The sequence below is a fragment of the Diospyros lotus genome, chromosome 1 (assembly GCF_014633365.1).
Source record: "Diospyros lotus cultivar Yz01 chromosome 1, ASM1463336v1, whole genome shotgun sequence".
NCBI lineage: Eukaryota > Viridiplantae > Streptophyta > Magnoliopsida > Ericales > Ebenaceae > Diospyros > Diospyros lotus.
The window spans coordinates 36,873,856-36,891,510 of NC_068338.1; positions in this window are offsets into that span (position 1 = coordinate 36,873,856).

The following is a 17,655-nucleotide window of genomic DNA, read 5'->3' on the forward strand; positions in this document are numbered from 1 at the left end:
AAAAATTTCTCAAACAAGTTGGAAACTAGCCATAACCAATTTCCCTTGCAAAATATTTTGATAACTTTGAAAAATTTGCCATAATTGGCTATCGAACCTCCTCGCCATCTCTCCCCCACCTCCAACAACCATCAATAAAGAAAGAGAAATAACCAAACATAGTGAAAGCTAAATCGATCGAATAAGAAGAGTTGCAGGCAAAGGCGACGAGTAGAACTAGTAGTTGTGGTGGTGTCATCTTTTTCTTCGTTGAGCAGATAGAACATTGGTATATGATTTAGGGATATTTTGTATTTATTTTTGAATTATTTTATGAGTGATATTGTGTATTTGTGTATTTTGGTTATTGATTTGTGTATTAGATTATTGAGTTTGTGCATATATATATATATGTATTTGATTATTGATCATGTGTATGTGTGTATTTGATTATTTATTTACGTATGTGTTTATTAATTTTTTATAATAGTAAAAATTATAAGTAAGGTAAAATAAATAAAATTAAAGTTTATTAATAAATAAATAAATAAAATAAGAAGTGAAATAAAAAAAGAGAATCGGAAGTGTAATTGGAACACGCATTATTTTTAAAATAAAATAAAAAATAAGAGGTGAGTTATTTATAATATAATAAAGGATGAGATAGGGATTATGAGTGGAGAGGCCTTATATCACCTTAGTTTAACAAAACCTTATAAAAAAATTACCCCAAAACCAACAAAATTCAGCTTTATTTGGATTTGAAAATGATTACAGAGCAGCCGAAAAGACAAGAATGCCGGGTGAGGCCCAATGGTTGCGTATATCAGGCTGGCCCAATCTCCAAGTCGGCCCATAATTAAATCCAATCCAACCCAAATTAATGAGCCTCCATAGTTTAGCCCAATATAACTCAAATTAATGTCAATAAATTTTGAAAAGATAAAATTAAAATCAAATTAACTAAATTGGAAAAAAAAAAATCAAACTGAAATGAACAAATTAATTTGTTTGGTTCACTTATCTATCAAACAATAATGATATTGAGGCATAGTGATTTAGAGCTTTAAAATTGGCGGTTTCATTTGATAAAATGTTTAATATATATATTAATTACTTTAATTTAAACAATTACAAATAGTTGTTAAAATTAAGACAATAATTAAACATTTTACCCTTTCCCAGTATCCAATGTGACCATCAATTAGGACAAAATATGAGTAAAAGGTGACATAAGCATTGAACAGGGAAGGAAGGTGCCAACGTGCCGTCGTTCCTATCTATCTATATGGCTCAGAGAGAGAGAGAGAGCACTGCTCATCACAGCAGTATCTCTATCTCTATCTTTGTTTTCGCCTTCATGAGTAGTACGTACAGCGGCTGGATCGCTGATTATTGAGACAATGATGGGGCTCTGATAGTGTACCTGTACCACCAATTCTCAGAAGATACCACTCCCAGCTGCTTCATTTGCTGCTGATGCAACCATGAAGCAATTAATATTCACTCCCTCTATATATAAATATATATACAATCTCTCTCTCTCTCTCTGCGGGCGCGCGCGCACGCGGATATAAGCCGCCATGTACAAGACAATATATATATATATATATATATATTATCAGGGCGCGCCGCGCGAAGCAGCAAGCTATAGAGAAATCAGCAAAAGTCCAAACCCAGCCAGTACTACTGGAGCTCTCTAGCTTGCTTGCTTGCCCCCAGAGTCCAAACACTACTACTCGTTCAACTACTGAAATAATATATATATATATTATCATTAATTATATAGAGAGTGTATGGAATTTCAATTCATGCACGCCAAACTACGTCACTGGTAGCTACAGCTACTCTAACCCTACTGACATTCTGGCAGGCTCGCTCAGACCCAAGACTCACCAGTTTTTTTGCATGGTTGTGGCGATGGACGCATCATACACGGTCAGACGTACCTACCCACCCCTCTCTCTCTCATCCTCCAAATTTTCAATCGGGCAACACACGGAACCATGAAAAACACCATTTTCATGACGGCACAGAGGGTAAACCCATTGTACGAAACCGCATTTTTCCCCCAAAAGGTCTCGGTGGGGTCTGCTCTCTCTACCCCACCCGTCTGCCCGCGGCGGCGCGTGATACCACACTGTGGAGCGTGACTCCACGCGCAGGAATGGAACTCACGCCCGGCGGCGGAATCTGCATCTTCCCGTCAAGGGTCTGGTGCGTCGGGGTTCTTTTCCCGTTTGGGAGGTCCAAGGAGGCGCGTGATCGTCACTCTCCGGGAGAGAGGCTTGCAGAATATATATAATATGTACGATGACGACGACGACGGACCATGGGGGTGGTGGTGGTGGAGACGCGTATCTAAATGGGTCTCTCTCTCTCTCTCGCAAGTATAGATTGGCATGACATGGCATGCAAAGGTAGTGATCATAACACTGATGTGTGCATGCAGATGCCAAAATAAAATGGCGATTTCCAGTCGACGACGATGATATCTGATTCACTACTATATACTGCGCCTGGAGTTTTTGTTTTGGTTCTGGCGCTCTGGGGTTAATTTGGACTGTTTCGAGAGGGGTTTGTTCTTTGGAGCTTACCAAATATGAAAGGGTCCACTCCACAGTCCACAGCAGCTACCAAAAATTCTGTCTTGTCTTTCTCCCAACGTATATTCCACTTGTTTTCTTCTCCATTACCTAATCGTTCGATCGGGTCCACTTTCTGTTGTGTTCTGTTCATCTGTGCGTGAGTCTCAGATCACTCAGTGGTATGTTGCTTTTGAATCATGGGAATGTGAAAAAACCCTTTTGCTCATCGCCCAGCAGCATTACATCAAAACAACACTGACACATATATTTATATATATACATCCTTATAAATTTCTTTAATCTTTTTGGATTTTAAGTGATTTAATAAGTATTTTACTTAATTAATAATGATTAATATTGTAACATCCCCAGTCGAGTGATAGGAAGGATCAGAATAACTTATCCTGATGGGCCTACGCAAACTTTCCAGACAATCACCCATTCTTGAGCTTCCCCACCTCAAATATGCGTAACCAGGGAGTTTTTTAACAATATTCAGTCTAAAAAATATATAGCTGGTGTTATTTCCTTCCTTATTTATTCTCGATATATATTACACTTCTCTAGACTCTTGAGATATTACATTCTCCTCCCTTTAGCACATAACATTCTCCTCATGCGACCTTATAATCAATCTCAGATCTCTCCCTTTGCATGGTCGATGTGAAATTCTCCTAAGGTGCCTACACGCACCCCCCTAAGGACCCAGCGTCCTTGCTAAGGTTTACCCAACCATCGTGCTTGGAGGCTCGGGGGTCGGCTCTAATATCATCTGTAACATCTCGCATCGAGCAATATGAAAGACCAGAACAACTTACCCTGATGGGTTTACTCAAACTTTCCAGGGGGTCACCCATCTTTGAGTTTCCCCAACTCAAGCACGCTTAATCCGGGAGTTCTTTGCTAACATTCAGCCCAAAAGATATACACCTGGTGTTATTTTCTTCCTTATTTATCATCGATACATACTACATTTCTCTAAACTTTTGGGGTATTACAAATATCATTTAATGTCAAATCAAAGTTTGTCCGTCCGTGTGTGATCATCTCATGCACTTATCTTAGTGATTTTTTCCCTTCAATCTTTGCTTCATCTCTAAGATATCATTTATTAAAATAAATAAGATAAAATTGTATCAAAATAAGTTTTAAATTTTTTTTAATCAAGATAAGAATGCGAAAATTTTAAGATTTCTTTGTTAAATTTTTTGAAATCTATTGAGAATTGTAATTTTTCTTTTTATATGTTTATTAAATGTATATGATAAGTACCAAGATAAGGATTTTTTTTACTAAAATACCCCTATTACCAAATTAATTCAAAATTATATGTTAACACCGACAATAAATTTATAATTAAAATAGTGTTTTATGATTAATACGAATTGTTAAAAAATAAAAATTAAAAATAGTATTTTATTTTTTAAATTCATGTTCAAAAATAAATTCTAAAAAGACTAAGAGGGTAGAAATAATTATTGGTAGAATTACAATAATTCCACTTAGATAATTAAAAGTTGTCAAAACATATTTTTATATTTGATAATAACATATAAAATTGAATAAAATAATTTAAAAATAAGTGAAAGGAATCTACAAGGGATGGTGAAAGAAATGAGGAGATTTGTGAGCATGGTTGCCAGACAGTAAAGCCAAGAAGGAAGACCAATGATCGCCAGACGGTGAAGCCAAGAGGAAAAGAAAACCAACAACAGCCAGATGATTAAGGTGGCGAGGAAGATCGGTGAGCAAGGGTTGCCAAATGGTGAAGACAAGGGGGAAAAAGCAGACCACCAGCTTGTTTGTAACAGCCCACATTCTCAGGCGTGTTATGTCTTAGGAATTTTGGACTATATATATATATATTTTTTCACTATCCCGAAATTTCTTAAGATCGTATTTAGTGTTAGACGAGATATCTATGCTAGAAAAATAATTACAAGCGGAAGCTGAATCGAACCTGCTCATGATAAGGCATAATAATAACTGGACTTGGCATTTATTACAACGTTAATACATAAGCGTTTGATGATAATACAATGTACACAATTCTTAAACTATCCATATTACAACATAACATGGTACATTTATTCGCATTTTGACATCTCGCGTCACTGTTCATCACCGATTTCAGAATCATCTCTGCAAGTCTCGACTGGAACGTTGAATGTTCCAGGGCGAACCCAAGTTAGATGATGAATCATCTAAGTAATGGGGCATAATGCAATGTCGTGCGTGCATGCAATGTCTTACCTCGTAGGCGTCAACTGCACCCTCATACTGCCTATCATTTTAGCGTCCACCTCTATTGAAGTCAGGGTGTATGGGTGCACCCTTGGTAAGACAGTAGTGCCAGTTCGTACTCTCTACGGCCTCATATGTGTGTGACCAATCAATATCAACGTGAATATATGCATTTCATGATCATGTCATCGATGCAATCTACGTGTTGGGTTCACATCACAGCGTGTAAATATGATAAAAGCATTTCTGAAATTAAACATTTATAACTGCACTAAGTTCAAAACGGTACACTTACAGGTACGTCGCCTCGAAAGACGTGTCAGTCTCAAAATTCGTGTCGAGCGGCTACTTCTCGCCCTCAAAGACTCCTAGACATTAAACATATATTATTCTACTATTTTCCATAATTTTCATAATTTCACTTTATTTCTAAATTTTATTTCTTCAAGAATTGCATAAAATTATCTAGTATCTCAAAAAAATTTACCTTCACCAATATCTCTTATATAATGTTTCTATTATTTTGGAATTTTCCTGGGAATTTTCAACTTAAATTCTTATTATTTTTTTTAATAGCTAAATATATACTTATTACATAATAATTATCTAATCTTTCATTTTATTCAATTTCTCTTCACTAATATTTCTTAAATAATACTTCTAACATTCTAAAATTTCCTTGGAATTTTCTGAATTAAAATCTTATTTTTTCTTTACTTTCATAATAGAAAAATCTACTTAAATAATTAATAAATTTAGCATTTCTAGAAATTTTTTCACAAAATAAATCATAAATAACATTCTAGATTTAATAAAAAAATTTACAAAATTTTATCTCTTTTATTTTTATTTTCTTTTATTTATTTTATTTTCTTTTTTTTCTGACGGGCGCGTGGAAGGCACGCGCCTTCTTCCCACTCGCGGGCACGTGCCACCACGCGCCCGATTGCAGTCGTTTTCTCCGGCGGCCATTTCGCCGCCGGCGATGCCTCGACTGCCCCAAGCTTCGAAAGAAGGTTCCCTCCCCCTAAATCTCGACCTCCCGAACCCAAATATAGCATCAAAATTGAGGGGAAATAACTCAAAATACCTCGATTTTGTGTTTGAATGCTCAGTTCCGGCGAATCGCGACTTTTCCGATGAGCTTCGATTCTCCCTCCTGGCTGCTCCGTTAGCCACCAAAATGACCAGAAACGATCCCCACGACTCAAAGACCAAGAGCCCACTCACAAATCTCTCAAACACCCACCCAAGCACTCGATCTAAGCTTTGAATTTTTTGGATGAGTGGGCTTGCGCGAACTCGATTATTTATAGCCTAAAACCCTGCCGCGAACGTCCAATCGAAACCCCATGTAGCCGGGAAGCCATACCGCCGGTCATCTCGACCATTAATGGCCCCCCCCACTCCCTGATCGTCATTTGCAGGCGCGGCCATGCTCTGGCCGCGCGCTGCTTTTGCAAAAATCTAAATTTTTTGAATTTTTATTATTATTATTACATATATACGGATATATATATGCATATCATATATATATACTTACAAGATTACATACATACATACCAAATTATATACAGTAAGCTATGTATATATTTATTTTCATGTATTTATTTTCATATATACTTAAATACTTAATTATATACTTATATTTACATATTTACTTACTTATACTTATATAAATTAATTATCTATACACACACTTAATAAATTAATTTATGGCATACACCTGAATTAATTACCTATCATATTAAACTAAGCATATATATATATCATATTACATACTTTATTGAATTAAATTTATTCATAGAACTTAGGGTATTACATTCTTCCTTACAAAAATTTCGTTCTCGAAATTTGATTATTCGCTCATTCTAAGTATGGGGTCTTCGAATAGGTATGGATAATTGACCTTCATGTTTTCTTCTCGCTCCCAAATTATCTCTTCACTTACCGGGTTTCTCCATAAAACTTGCACCAGGGGAATTGACTTATTTCTTAGAACTTGATCTCTACGATCCAAAATGTTTATCGGTTTCTCAATGTACGAAAGATTTTCTAGAATCTCGATAGTCTCAACTGGCATTACCTGGGAGGGATCTGGCCCGTGCTTACAGAGTTGCGATACATGAAACACATCATGGAGGTTTGACAGGGCTACCGATAGTGCAAGTCGATAAGCAACTGACCCAATTTTCTCCACTATATCGTATGGTCTTATATACCGGGGGCTTAACTTGCCTTTTTTCTTGTTGCTTCTAGTCACCATTCTTAGTGGAGATACCTTTAGGTATACTTTGTCGCCTACTTGGAACTCCAATTTTCTTCTTCTTATATCTGCGTAGGACTTCTGGCAATTCTAAGCTTCCTTAATTCTTTCTTGAATGATTTTTATCTTCTCTGTTGTTTTCTGAACTATCTCGGGTCCCAAAATTTGATGTTCACCTACCTCGGTCCAGCATATCGAGGATCTACATTTTCGTCCGTACAGGGCTTTGTAGGGTGACATCCCAATGCTATTGTGGTAGCTGTTATTGTAAGTGAATTCTACTAATGGCAAATGCTCCTCCCAGCTACCTGGAAAATCAATAGCACAAGCTCGTAGCATGTCTTCTAAGGTTTGAATGGCTCTTTCTGATTGTCCATCTGTCTGGGGATGATAGGTTGTACTTAACCTGAGTTGAGTACCTAAACTCTCTTGCAGACTTCCCCAAAACCTAGAAGTGAACCTCGGGTCGCGGTCTGACACAATGCTTACAGGTACTCCATGTAACCTGACAATCTCATTTACATACTGTTGAGCTAATTTGTTGATTGGTTGGCTTACTTTCATGGCCAAGAAATGAGCAGACTTAGATAGTCTGTCAACTATCACCCAGATAGCATCATTTCCCTTAGGACTTCTTAACAACCCAGTTACGAAATCCATCGTAATGTGTTCTCACTTCCACTCCGAAATTTCTAACGGTTGCAAACTTCCACCTGGCTTCTGATGCTCGACTTGATTCTCTGACACGTGTCGCATTAACTTACGTATATTGCCACGCTTTTCTTCATTCCTGGCCACCAGTACACAGCCCTCAAGTCTTGGTACATCTTGGTGGCGCCGGGGTGTATCGAATATCTAGATCGGTGAGCTTCTCCCAAAATTGCTTGCCGTAACTCCCTCACCCGAGGTACATATATTCTCCCTTGAAAACGAAGGATGTTTTCTCTTACCTCAAATTCTGGTTTCTTTGCTTGCCCGAGTTCGTCAACCCACATTTTTATTCGAGAGTCTTCTGAGTAGGCTTGTCGTATCTGATCCTTTAACTCTGGTTGCAGCGTGAGACTGGCTGCGTAGGCTGATTTTCCTCGGAAAACTACTCCTACCGTCATTAAGCTGAAAGCTTCAACTAGCTTCCACTCTGCCATCATCATTCCGGCCATACAAGGAGTTTCTTTCCTACTTAGGGCATCTGCTACGACATTAGCTTTATCGGGATGGTATTGAATAGTACAGTCGTAGTCTTTTAACAGCTCCATTCATCTCCGTTGCCTCATGTTTAATTCTTTTTGCGAGAAGACATATTGCAGACTCTTGTGATCAGTAAAAATTTCGAACTTCTCGCCATATAAATAATGCCTCCAAATCTTTAAGGCAAACACCACTGCAGCCAACTCCAAATCGTGAGTCAGGTAGTTCCGCTCGTGGTTCTTGAGCTGCCGAGATCCATAGGCAATGACCCTACCGTGTTGCATCAGCACACACCCTAAACCGTTTCTCGAGGCGTCAGTGTAGACCATGAATCCTCCTGATCCATTTGGCATAGCTAGTACTGAAGCGGTTGTCAGCTTATCCTTAAGTGTCTGAAAACTTTCTTCGCACCGCTTACTCCAGTCGAACTTCAGCCCCTTTTGAGTTAACTTGGTGAGGGGTGTTGCAATCTTGAAAAACCATTCCATGAACTTCCTATAGTACCCGGCTAATCCCAAGAAGCTCTTGATTTCAGTAACCGACCGAGGTTGCTTCCAATTTGACACAGCTACTATCTTGGTCGGGTTGACCGATATTCCTTCGGCCGATATTACATGCCCCAAGAATGCCACCTTGTACAACCAAAATTCGCATTTCGAAAATTTGGCATACAACTTATGTTCCTGCAATGTTTGTAAGACCACTCTCAAGTGTGTCTCATGCTTTTCCTCTGAGGGAGAGTATATCAATATGTCGTCTATAAACAGGATCACATACTTATCCAAGAATAGCCTGAAGACTCGATTCATGGTATCCATAAAAGCTGCTGGGGCGTTAGTCAGTCCGAATGGCATTACTAGAAATTCGTAGTGCTCGTATCGAGAACGAAAAGCTGTCTTGGGTACATCTTCTACCTTGATTCTCAGTTGGTAGTACCCTGATCTCAAATCGATTTTCGAGAAAACTTTTGCTCCTTGTAACTGGTCAAACAGCTCCTCGATTTTAGGGAGTGGATACTTATTCTTGACCGTTATCTTGTTTAACTGTCGATAGTCGATACACATTCTCAGGCTCCCATCCTTTTTCTTAACAAAGAGTACTGGTGCTCCCCATGGCGACATACTTGGTCTTATGAATCCTTTGTCCAGCAACTCTTGTAATTGGGTCTTTAATTCCCTTAACTCTGCAGGGGCCATTTTATACGGGGGTATCGAAATCAGTCTTGCCCTGGCACGATTTCTATTGTAAACTCGATCTCTCGCTTAGGTGGCAATCCAGGCAATTCGTCGGGAAACGAATCTCTGAACTTTCTGACGATTCGCACTTCCTCGATCTTCAACGGCTCCGTGCCTTTCTCTAGGACACAAGACAAGTATCCTCGTGCTCCTTGTCGTAATAATTTCTCAGCTTTTAGAGCCGAGATCCACCTCCTATCACTTTCCCTTGAAACTTGACGTTCAAGTCCCTACTCCTAAGACAGACTGTTTTAGCTTTACAGTCCAATGTCGCATTGTACTTGGTCAGGAAGTCCATTCCTAGGATCACGTCAAAATCTTGAAATTCTAGAATGATTAAATCCACCAGGAACTCAACCTCTCATATCCGAATCTTTCTATTTTTGTATCCTGATGAAGTTTCTAGAGACTTCCCTATTGGGGTTGTGACAATCATGCGACAATTCAAATTTTCTGGTTTGTCTCCTAATACTTTAGCAAATGCATGCGAAATGAATGAGTCACTTGCACCTGAATCTATTAATGCATGCATGGGAATACCAGATAATAGCATGGTACCTTCAATTACGGCTGGGTCTTCTACCGTATCTTGTCGTGTCAGATGAAACACCCTTCCCTGTTGAACTCTAGCATTTCCGGTCGTCCCTTGAGGTTGACTTGCCAATTGCGGCTTAGGACAGTTGTAAAACCCCGAGAGCACAGAAAAGTTAGTATATATCGAGGATAGTGTAAGAAAGGAAACAACACCATGATATTTTACTCTTAGTAATGAAATGGTTTTGATAAATGACTATATGAAAATCAATTTAGACTATGAGGATTATATGAATGAGAAAATGAATTTTTAAGTATATAAGTTTGGAAGCAAGATATGAAAATCTATATGAATGATAAATGGCTATAAGTTTTGAGAATGATTTGTTTTAAAATAAACTTTTGAAGATCTCAACTTGCTTCCAAAAAGATCAAAATGAGGATTTGTTAAAGTTTTCTATGTTTTCAAAAGGATAGTCGACTATGTGTTTCATTTTGTTGACTATGCTTTAGAATAGTCAACTATGCTGTTAAGGATAGTCGACTATGTATAAGGATAATCGACTATGCTGGTTTGATCTGTCGACTATGTGAGGCATCTGTCAACTATTTCTTAATCTGTCGACTATCAAATAAGGATAGTTGACTATGGTTTTTCATATGTCGACTATTTTTGTTCTGTAAATTCAAAATTTTCTTCATATTTTCACATCTATCTACTATACTCTTGTATCTGTCGACTATGAGATTTTTGTATTAAAAGATAGTCGACTATCACTTTCTGTCTGTCGACTATGCTTAGCTTTAATTGATAAAATAGTCGACTAACCTATTTTCTCTGTCGACTATGTGTTTCACAGAAACTTATAACGGCTAGTTTTTGGCGCATTAAATGCTTGCCAACCACCCACAACAGTCCAAAATTCAAATGTGCTCACCGTCAACTATAAATAGATGGTTGAAGATGCATTAAAGGTCGCTGGAAAATCATTGAATATCTTTATCTACCATGCCTTCACAGTTACATCAAGCTTTTAATTTTCACTTTGTAATTCCATTTTAGAGGCTTTGATAACTTACTGTTCTATTATTTTTTAAGCCTCGATCATTTATTTAAAGAGAGAAATTGTAACTAAGAGTTGTAACTCTTAGATTCTCTATTTCATTTTTTGTATTTTTTCCTAGCAGTAGCTAGAGGCCCATTAAATTGGGAGGTTGAGGTTGTACACTGCCTAGTCAAGCACTAGAGGACCTGCTCATATTGAGTAGGGGTTTGATAGTGATATTGGTTTAAAAATCATTAGTGGATAGCTAAGGTAGTGGACTAAGCTTGGAAGGCTGAACCATTATAAATCTGTGTCTTCACTGCCCTTCATCCTTTCTCTTTTATTTTTGCATCCTTGCACTTTTGACTTTGTTCTTCTTTATTGATAAGATTACACTTTTATTCCTTTTATACGAAAGTATTTTCACTTCTCAAAAGAAATTTTTTTATATACCAATTCACCCCCCTCTTAGTGTGTAACACATCAGCTTAATTCTATCACACCAGTTGGATACCTTTTGGGCTGAATGTTGGCAAAGAACTCCCAAGTTAAGCGTGCTTAACCTGGGGTAATCCAGGGATGGGTGACCCCCATGGGAAGTTCGCGTAGGCCCATCAGGGTTAGTTGTTGCGGTCATTCCTATCGCTCGATAGGGTCGTTACAGGTGGTATCAGAGCCGACCCCCGAGCCTTTGAGCGCGGTAGTGGGGCAAACCTCAGCGAGGAAGCTGAGTCTCGAGGGGGGGTGTAGGCCCCTATGGGGGGTGTGTGTAGGCACCTTAGGCGAATCCCACATTAGCCATGCAAGCGATGAGAGATCTGGGACCGGTTTAAAGGTCGCATGACGATGACGTCATGTGCTTAAGGGGGAGAATGTAATACCCCGAGAGCCCAGAGAAGTTAGTATATATCGAGGATAGTGTAAGAAATGAAACAACACCAGCTGGATACCTTTTGGGCTGAATGTTGGCAAAGAACTCCCAAGTTAAGTGTGCTTAACCTGGGGTAATCTAGGGATGGTGACCCCCTTGGGAAGTTCGCGTAGGCCCATCAGGGTAAGATGTTTCGGTCCTTCCTATCGCTCGATCGGGTCGTTACAGGTGGTATCAGAGCCGACTCCCGAGCCTCTGAGCGCAGTGGTGGGGCAAACCTCAACGAGGAGGCTGAGTCCCGAGCGGGGTGTGTGTAGGCCCCTATGGGGGGTGCGTGTAGGTACCTTAGGCGAATCCCACATCGACCATGCAAGGGGGGAGATTTAGGACTGGTTGTAAGGTCGCATGACGAGGACGTCATGTGCTTAAGGGGGGGAGAATATAAAACCTCGAGAGCCCAGAGAAGTTAGTATATATCGAGGATAGTGTAAGAAAGGAAACAACACCAGCTGGATACCTTTTGAGCTGAATGTTGGCAAAGAACTCCCAAGTTAAGCGTGCTTAACCTGGGGTAATCCAGGGATGGGTGACCCCCCTGAGAAGTTCGCGTAAGCCCATTAAGGTAAGTTGTTCCAGTCCTTCCTATCGCTTGATCGGGTCGTTACAACAGTCCTTTACAAAATGACCAGTCTGCTGGCAGTTGTAACAAGTGATTCCCTTCTTTGGGCAGTTTTGATTGAGATGACCTTCCTCCCCGCAATTGTAACAACCCTTCATTCCAAATCGGCACGGCTTTTCATGGTGTTGCTTTTGACATCTCTGGCATGGAGTACTAGGTTTGAACTTTGGCCTTTGGGGTTCCAATTTCTTGCCTGCTTTATGACTGTTCCTTTATTAACTTTCTCCTTGGATAACCTCGATTCGGCTTAGGTTGGCCTCAGTGGTAAAAGCTTGCAGCACCACTTCTGAGTAGGACTAAGTATTTATATTACTCAACGCCCTCTGAAGTTTCAGGTTCAGCCCCCCCCAAAACTTTTGAGCCTTAATCCTTTCGTCTCCTTCATAAATGGGCATATACCGGATCAATCGGCTAAAAGCATCTTCATATTGGGCGACACTCGTGTCCCCGGTCTGTGTTAACTCCATGAATTCTCTTTTCTTTTTTATTCTCAAATTTAGGGGAAAGTACTTCTCATTAAATCGCTCCCAAGTTAGATGATGAATCATCTAAGTAAGGGGGCATAATGCAATGTCGTGCGTGCATGCAATGTCTTACCTCATAGGCGTCAACTGCACCCTCATACCGCCTACCATTTTAACGGCCACCTCTATTGAAGCCGGGGTGTATGGGTTCACCCTTGGTAAGACAGTAGTGCCAGTTCGTACTCCCTACGACCTCATATGCGTGTGACCAATCAATATCAACGTGAATTTATCCATTTCACGATCATGTCATCGATGCAATCTACGTGTTGGGTTCACATCATAGCATGTCAATATGATAAAAGCATTTCTGAAATTAAACATTTATAACTGCACTAAGTTCAAAAGGGTACACTTACAGGTACGTCGCCTCGAAAGACGTGTCAGTCTCGAAATTCGTGTCGAGCGGCTACTTCTCACCCTCAAAAGACTCCTAGACATTAAACTTATATTATTCTACTATTTTTCATAATTTTCATAATTTCTCTTTATTTCTAAATCTTATTTCTTCAAGAATTGCATAAAATTATCTAGTATCTCAAAAAAATTTACCTTCACCAATATCTCTTATATAATGTTTCTATTATTCTGGAATTTCTCTGGGAATTTTCAACTTAAATTCTTATTATTTTTTTTAATAGCTAAATATATACTTATTACATAATAATTATCTAATTTTTCATTTTATTCAATTTCTCTTCACTAATATTTCTTAAATAATACTTCTAACATTCTGAAATTTCCTTAGAATTTTCTGAATTAAAATCTTATTTTTTCTTTATTTTCATAATAGAAAAATCTACTTAAATAATTAATAAATTTAGCATTTCCAGAAATTTCTTCACAAAATAAATCATAAACAACATTCTAGATTTAATAAAAAAATTTACAAAATTTTATCTCTTTTATTTTTATTTTATTTTATTTCTTTTCTTTTCTTTTCTTTCTAGCGGGCGCGTGGAAGGCATGCGCCTTCTTCCCACTCGCGGGCGCGTGCCACCACGTGCCTGATTGCAGCCATCTTCTCCGGCGGCCATTTCGTCGCTGGCGATGCCTCGGTTGCCCCAAGCTTCGAAAGAAGCTTCCCTCCCCCTAAATCTCGACCTCCTGAACCCAAATATAGCATCAAAATTGAGGAAAAATAACTCAAAATACCTCGATTTTGTGTTTAAATGCTCGGCTCCGGCGAATCGCGACTTTTCCGACGAGCTTCGATTCTCCCTCCTGGTTGCTCCGTTAGCCACTAAAATGACAAAAAACGATGCCCACGACTCAAAGACCAAGAGCCCACTCACAAATCTCTCAAACACTCACCCAAGCACTCACCCAAGCACTTGATCTAAGCTTTGAATTTTTCGGATGAGTGGGCTTGCGCGAACTCGGCTATTTATAGCCTAAAATCCTGCCACGAACGTCCAATCGAAACCCCACATGGCCGGGAAGCCATACCGCCGGTCATCTCGACCATTAATGGCCCCCCCACTCCCTGATCGTCATTTGCAGGCGCGGCCATGCTTTGGCCGCGCGCTGCTTTTGCAAAAATCTAAATTTTTTGAATTTTTATTATTATTATTACATATATACGGATATATATATATATGCATATCATATATATATACTTACAAGATTACATACATACATATATACCAAATTATATACCGTAAGCTATGTATATATTTATTTTCATGTATTTATTTTCATATATACTTAAATACTTAATTATATACTTATATTTACATATTTACTTACTTATACTTATATAAATTAATTATCTATACACACACTTAATAAATTAATTTCTGGCATACACCTGAATTAATTACCTATCATATTAAACTAAGCATATATATATATATATATCATATTACATACTTTATTGAATTAAATTTATTCATAGAACTTAGGGTATTACATTGTTGAATGGTGAAACGAATGAGAAAAATGAGTTCAGCGGTGGTCGGATTGCTCAGTGGCGAGAAAGATCGATGAGTAGGAGGTCATCGAATGGTGCGGTGGCGAGGAAGATCGATGAGCTAGGGGTCGTTCAATCGATGGTTCAATAGCAAGGAAGATTGGTAGCTGAATGATTTGGTGGCAAGGAAGAAGATGAACATGTGAGAAAAAAAATGGGTGAAGCTTTTATACAAAGAGTATATGAGTAATTTACGTGTAAAATTTTGAATAAATTTATCTAGAGTAAGTGCCAAATAAATTAATTCGTAAAAAGTCAAATAAGAAGTCATGTGAGGAGTTTTTCAGATAAATTTAATAAACACGTTAAAAAGTTCAGAATATTTCACATATCTTATCTTTTTCACCTCATATCTTAATTAACAAATACTACTTAATTAATTTATATATGCAATTATATAATTTTGAATAAATAAATTTTAGAAATTTTGATAAACTTGGTGCTCTCATATGAAGATTAAGAAAATACTACAATACGTTTTATTTATAAAATATATAGTTTATTAAATTAACAGGTAAAATGGTTAAATTGTTTATTTTTTAATTAAATTAGAGTTTTTTACCATTTTTAAAATTAAATTATCAATAATTATAATTTCACTGAATCTTAAGGCATCAGCTAGCTAGGTTGCTTGATTCTATTTTTTTTAACCAAAAATAAAATAAAAGATTTTCTTCTGACTTTTAATAACATATAAAAAATGTCAATATTCTGACAATATTTTTGTACAAAAAATTATTTGCATTTTTTTCTCAAAATTCATATAAAAAATGGTCAAAATTGTAATTTGAAAATAATAATTGTAATATTGAAGTCTTTGTAAAAATATTTTCTTTTTTCTTTAAACATTTAGCCGCTACATATATATATATATATATATATATTTGAGGAAGAATATATTTCGTGACAAAACATCTGCTTGTCGCTTATAAATTCAATGGCTATGTTTTGGTTATCAGCTGGTGACAATAAATCATATTATTATCTTTTTTGTTAGGTTTTTGTCAAACCCTAATGCAGCTAGCTAGTTTTTATTTTTGGGACGAAAATTCTGTCGCCAAAAAAGTAATACATTACTTGTAACACAATTGGTTTTCTTATTCTCTTTTTTTTTCTTTTCTTTTTATATTAAGATAGTGTTTCTTAATTAAGATATAAATCGAAAGAAGATAAGATATGCAAAACATTTAGGCTGCGTTCTCTTTGCTATTTTTAAGTCAATTTTAGTTTTTAATTTTTTAAAATAATTAAAACGCGTTCTCTTTGCTATTTTTAAAATTATATTTTTGAAAATAAAAAAATATATAAAGAAAACTTAAAACAATAAAAAATTATTTTTTGAGTGTTTTCATTCAAAATAAACTTTAAACTCAAAATATATTTATTTATTCATATTTTATTATTATAATGGAAAAAAATAATACAAAATTCATTAACTTAAAAATGTATATATATTTTTAATAATATATTAATATTAAATATTTTTAATTTATTGAATAATCAAATTATAAAATAAAATATTATTAAAAAATATTTTCAAAATTTCAAAAAAAACATGTTTTCTAATTTTCTATTTTGAGAAATAGTTTTTTAAAATAACAAAGAGAACGTATTTCAATTTTTTAAAAATAGACTACCAAAATAGAAAACTAAAAATAAATTTAAAACTCAAAACTGAAAATTGAAAAATAAATAGAACGCAGTTTTAGAGTTTTGTCATTTTCAATGTAGTTATTAAATTTATCTATTGACTATTGAAAAAATGTTACTTGACTTCTTATTGAGTATTTTCTAAATGCACTTATCTCTCCTCGAATAAGCATATATTAAACTTTACAAATAAGATAAAAATGATACATATATATGGCCTTTAGTGCATTATAAAGAATTTAACAAACAGTTTGATAAAAATTTTAGAATATTTTATAATCTTATCTTGACCATTTCACATCTAAGTCTAAAAAATTTTAAAATTTTATCTATAGATAGATAGAGAGAGAGATTATTATTTCTTAGGGTGTTCAAAAAAATCGGTACACCGCGAAAATCGGTCAAACCGAACCGAACCAAATCGATCCTATCGATTTTTTTTTTTTGCGGTCGAAAATGGTTTGGATTCTATCCAAACCGCGCGGTTTGCGGTTTGGACAGTTTGCGGTTCGGTTTTAAGCCAAACCGCCCAAAAAAATAATAAAAAAAATATTATTATAAAAATCTAATAATTGGCAGCCCATTCTATTTATTTTTTACTCTTATTTATTTACATTTAATTGTCTTTATTTATCAATATTTGTGTCTTTATTTACTATTTTTAAATATATTTTTTAGTGATTTTAAATAGCATTTCAAACTGCGATAAATCACACCAAACCAGACCGCGGTCCGATTTGGTTGAAAAACTGCACTAGCGATTTGGCGTGCTAAAAATGATTCAGATCGGCCAAACCGTACCGCGAACACCCCTATTATTTCCTTTCGAGCTTAAGTAAAATTCATGATTACAACTTTATGTTTTTGAAATACCTTTAT